Genomic DNA, 5,963 nt, shown 5'->3' with positions numbered 1-5,963 from the left:
TGAAAAAAAAATGCTTAAAATGGCAGGGGGTTAAGAGGGCTGTAATTAGGGGGTCAGCTGAAAGGCAAAAACAGAAAAATGCTTAAAAAAAAAAAAAAAAAGGTTGGGGGTCTGGGGGGGCAGATCAACTTTTTTGAAACATGTTGCAGGCATCCATTTCAAAATGAGCAAATATTTGCACAAAAACAATAAAGTTTAACAGTTTGAACATGAAATATATTGTCTTTGTGGTGTATTCAATTGAATATAGGTTGAAGAGGATTTGCAAATCATTGTATTCTGTTTTTATTTACATTTTACACAATGTCCCAACTTCATTGGAATTGGGGTTGTAGGTGTGAAAAACAATCTATCCTGTGTTTTCTGTTTACTTCCTTCCTGTTCCCTGGACAACAGGAACGTTCTCTTTTCAATTCATACAATTTTATGATCATTAATGCAAAAACTTATTTCTACTCCAATCTTTTTCCTTCACTATATTTCCCTCACAGTGAATTCAGATGAAACAGGATGTGTATTTTTAATAACAAAAAATCTTTATTTGCACACATTATCTTGTTCAATTATCCTAACAGTTATTCATAATTTGCTGTGTATTTATTCCATGAAAATCATCTGTTTACCTCATTTACTTGTAATCCCTGGATCTCAGTCATTCCAGGTGAATTTGGTGCAGTTCTCTGCTTGTTTTTTCAGATGATCTTTTTGCATTTGTGGCGCCCCCTGGTGACTCACCTTTACAAAATGTGACATAGTCCACTTGTCCAGTCTTCTGTATCACTGTGAACAGTTTCGTGTTTATAGGAGGCACCATATCGACACTGAACTTAGTGCGGACACTCGATCGACATGGTCCACTGCAGCTCCTAGCTCCTGAGCTCAGAGCGTCCACCAGCCTCAGCCTCCTGGTGAGAAGAGATTCTCAGGTTCCAACTCGCTGAATGTGGAAGTCATTCATGTGGTAATCCAGAGATTCAGGCTTTAATATCTGCTGATGACACAGCGTGACACATTTGTGAATCCAGAAGTCTCAGTTCTCTGTGGTCTTATGCTGGGACCTCCTGTTGGCACTATGATTTACAGTCCCAAGTACCACAATTCATGAACTGTGCAACAATGGGTCCAAGTGCTCCCAGGCTGCTTGGACCCTGATGATCACTGCTTGCAGCTTTATTTTTAAGGATCTTATTGTCTGCAGGTTTTATGTGTGAGAGACACTTTATAATCTTGTTTTTTTTTCTTATGGATGTAGTATTTTGTATCATGATGAGGGTTATTGTGGGCGACAGTCAGCTTTAGTTTAGTTCAGACCACTTAAAATAATGCATGTTTTCACTGTTCATAAGTAATGTTAGAAATGGTCACACATTCATAATATAAATTAACAAATATTGTAATTTGGCAATTTTCAGTCAATCTCCAAACTGTCTGGTTAAAATTCTGTAATTATTAGTTAATAATGAGCTCATATTATTCCTTTGTAGTGTGTTAAATTGCATCAATCTGGTTTCAGATTAAACACAGAACTGTTTGTGTGACCACATTGGTGGTAAAAGATATTATAGCTGCAGTCGATGAAAGTAAAGTTTGTGCTGCACTTTTTGTTGATTTATCCAAACATTTGATGCTGTTGTTCACATTCTGCTCCTACAGATTACATGATGTTGGTTTTATTTGCAGTTCTTGTAAATAGTTTCAGCAGCATGTGATTTTTGGGAATTGAACAGTCGACATTTTTACCTCTGATTAAAGTGGGTACCACAAAGTTCAATTTTGGGTCCAATCTTGTAATTTATATTAATGTCACATCTTCCATAACAAATTGTAATACACATCTGAAAGTGGATGATACAGTTCAGTCTTGCTTCTCGTTGTGTGTATATATACGTATATATGTGTGTGTGTATGTGTGTACAGTATATATGACTTTTGGAGATGAAATAATTGAATAATAAATGTAAAAATAAAACACAAATGTATTTAATCACTCTGAGACTGGAACAAATGTCTGTATCATAAAAAAAATAAATTCACATTTTCCCTGAGATCCAAAAACACAACTTTTTAAGAAAAAAGGGAATCAGTTTATTTGGAGGAGGTGGTATTTATCAAACTGATACAAGAAGGGGGGGGTTAAAAATCTGTGTCCAATCCCTGCGTCCTCTTCCTTTCTGCGACATCGACAGACTTATGAATCCAGGTCAACAGGTTTTATGTGGCAGGAGTCCAAGGTGTCTGTGATCTTGGAGACACTGAGACGCAGCAGGTGGAGTCTGGCCCCCTCCCCATCCTCAGTATCACTCATGGAAAAACTCATAGATTAATTTATTATAAAATATCTTTTTTTCCCCATTCATCTATTTTTTTTTTTTTTAAACCTGCTTATTCCAGTTCTCGTCCACAGACCAACCAGGTTTTTGGTCCCACTTAAAGTACATATCTCTGGTAAACTGTTCTAAATAAATGAAGAATTATGAACATATTGATGTGTGTTATTTATGGTGCCATATATCCTGAGAAATTAAATCATAAATATGATTTAATGTTCCTAAAATTTTGACAAGTGATGGAAATTACTGGTTGAGCAAAAAAAGATTAATAAATGGAATTGTTTTGACTGTGTTGAATGTTTGTTTCCAAAGTAAAGGTCAAACAAGGTCAACATCCATTGGATTCTATGACGTGACCCTGTGACGTGATAGCTGAGCGTGGCAGATGGTGCAAACTATTCATTTGTAAAACTCTTAAATAAACAATATGCATCACGTTACCAAAATTGGAGCAACTTTAACTTTAGACCCCTGTACAAACTGAAATTGAACTTTCAGTATTTTTGCAGTTTTTACACAATAACGTTCAGTCACAGATCATCCAAACTGTACCTTTTTGGAATATTTATTATCTGACAAATATTGTCAATCAATCAATTTTATTTATGCAGCGCCAAATCACAACAAACAGTTGCCCCAAGGCGCTTTATATTGTAAGGCAAGGCCATACAATAATTACGTAAAAACCCCAACGGTCAAAACGACCCCCTGTGAGCAAGCACTTGGCGACAGTGGGAAGGAAAAACTCCCTTTTAACAGGAAGAAACCTCCAGCAGAACCAGGCTCAGGGAGGGGCAGTCATCTGCTGGGACTGGTTGGGGCTGAGGGAGAGAACCAGGAAAAAGACATGCTGTGGAGGGGAGCAGAGATCAATCACTAATGATTAAATGCAGAGTGGTGCATACAGAGCAAAAAGAGAAAGAAACACTCAGTGCATCATGGGAACCCCCCAGCAGTCTAAGTCTATAGCAGCATAACTAGGGGATGGTTCAGGGTCACCTGATCCAGCCCTAACTATAAGCTTTAGCAAAAAGGAAAGTTTTAAGCCTAATCTTAAAAGTAGAGAGGGTGTCTGTCTCCCTGATCTGAACTGGGAGCTGGTTCCACAGGAGAGGACCCTGAAAGCTGAAGGCTCTGCCTCCCATTCTACTCTTACAAACCCTAGGAACTACAAGTAAGCCTGCAGTCTGAGAGCGAAGCGCTCTATTGGGGTGATATGGTACTATGAGGTCCCTAAGATAAGATGGGACCTGATTATTCAAAACCTTATAAGTAAGAAGAAGAATTCTAAATTCTATTCTAGAATTAACAGGAAGCCAATGAAGAGAGGCCAATATGGGTGAGATATGCTCTCTCCTTCTAGTCCCTGTTAGTACTCTAGCTGCAGCATTTTAAATTAACTGAAGGCTTTTCAGGGAACTTTTAGGACAACCCGATAATAATGAATTACAATAGTCCAGCCTAGAGGAAATAAATGCATGAATTAGTTTTTCAGCATCACTCTGAGACAAGACCTTTCTAATTTTAGAGATATTGCGTAAATGCAAAAAAGCAGTCCTACATATTTGTTTAATATGCGCTTTGAATGACATATCCTGATCAAAAATGACTCCAAGATTTCTCACAGTATTACTAGAGGTCAGGGTAATGCCATCCAGAGTAAGGATCTGGTTAGACACCATGTTTCTAAGATTTGTGGGGCCAAGTACAATAACTTCAGTTTTATCTGAGTTTAAAAGCAGGAAATTAGAGGTCATCCATGTCTTTATGTCTGTAAGACAATCCTGCAGTTTAGCTAATTGGTGTGTGTCCTCTGGCTTCATGGATAGATAAAGCTGGGTATCATCTGCGTAACAATGAAAATTTAAGCAATGCCGTCTAATAATACTGCCTAAGGGAAGCATGTATAAAGTGAATAAAAGTGGTCCTAGCACAGAACCTTGTGGAACTCCATAATTAACCTTAGTCTGTGAAGAAGATTCCCCATTTACATGAACAAATTGTAATCTATTAGATAAATATGATTCAAACCACCACAGCACAGTGCCTTTAATACCTATGGCATGCTCTAATCTCTGTAATAAAATTTTATGGTCAACAGTATCAAAAGCAGCACTGAGGTCTAACAGAACAAGCACAGAGATGAGTCCACTGTCTGAGGCCATAAGATCATTTGTAACCTTCACTAATGCTATTTCTGTACTATGATGAATTCTAAAACCTGACTGAAACTCTTCAAATAGACCATTCCTCTGCAGATGATCAGTTAGCTGTTACAACTACCCTTTCAAGAATTTTTGAGAGAAAAGGAAGGTTGGAGATTGGCCTATAATTAGCTAAGATAGCTGGGTCAAGTGATGGCTTTTTAAGTAATGGTTTAATTACTGCCACCTTAAAAGCCTGTGGTACATAGCCAACTAATAAAGATAGATTGATCATATTTAAGATCGAAGCATTAAATAATGGTAGGGCTTCCTTGAGCAGCCTGGTAGGAATGGGGTCTAATTGTGACCACATTCAAATGCAGTTTTAACATAACATGCAAGAACTTAAAATCTAACTTGCTCAGTGAACACAATAAAATTAAAGTATTTCCACCGAAGTAAAATGTGTTAACGTAGACAGAAACAATTTTGCTGAGTGACCTAAATGTAACATGATGAATTTGAGTTACTGTTACTCAGTGACCATGGTTCAGGCCAACAAGATTTGTAAGGGCAAATGTAACAAAAATGAAAAGTAAGTCCCTTCAGCTTCTCCCTCGTTTGTGCTCAGGGGCATCACAGCAAATATGAAGTGGACACATACATAATTTTATTATGTTCCCTGAGCAAGTTATTTTTTGAGAGTATATTTTAATATGATTGAAGTATTTTGTTGCTTCTGGCTCTTCAGCTGCCGTACAGCTCGGGGTGGGAGTCTTCCTCCATGCTTGCCATCATTCTATATGGCATTTGCTCTTCTGTTGTCAAAGTGTGCCACTGCAAACAGACAAAAACACACTGTCAGCACACACACGGCTCCTCAGTGATGAAGCTGTGAATGTCTCACACATCAACTCACTTTATCTCCCAGAATCCCGTTGACAAAGGTCACCGTTGCTGATGTTGTATTCCGTCTCGACGGCCCTCCGCTGCTCCCGAGCAAAAAAATGAAAGGCATTGGGCGGCCTTTTCTTCACCTGTTTCTTGGTAAGCTGGGTCTTTGCCTTTCTCTTTTTGGTCTCTCTGTAGGAATGCAAAAAAAAAAAAGAAAAAAAAAGATACATTTTCAGGCCTTCACATGAAGCATTTTGTGATTAATGTTGGTGCCAGTGGAATTCCTCAGAAAAGTTTGAAAAAAGATTTTAAAATGAAGCTGTTTCCTGCATTCTGGCCACCTGAAGATGGACATCAATTTTAGAAATATTAACTTTACTAATCCTTCACTTTTGTGTCCTGCAACCAGCCACAGGATCACAGATTTTACATTTTCCATAATCTGATGCAGATCTGCTGCTTTGACTGTTGAACACAATTAGTTCAGTCACATTTAATTTAGTCTTTTCTGCTTCTTATTTTAATGAGCCCAATGATAATACTACTGTTGTGTGTGGGCCGCCAGAAGAGGAGGTACTGCTGGCCCACCACCAGT

Source organism: Thalassophryne amazonica, chromosome 3 (genome assembly GCF_902500255.1).
Source record: "Thalassophryne amazonica chromosome 3, fThaAma1.1, whole genome shotgun sequence".
Classification (NCBI taxonomy): Eukaryota; Metazoa; Chordata; class Actinopteri; order Batrachoidiformes; family Batrachoididae; genus Thalassophryne; species Thalassophryne amazonica.
Note: the sequence above shows the minus strand (reverse complement) of the source record.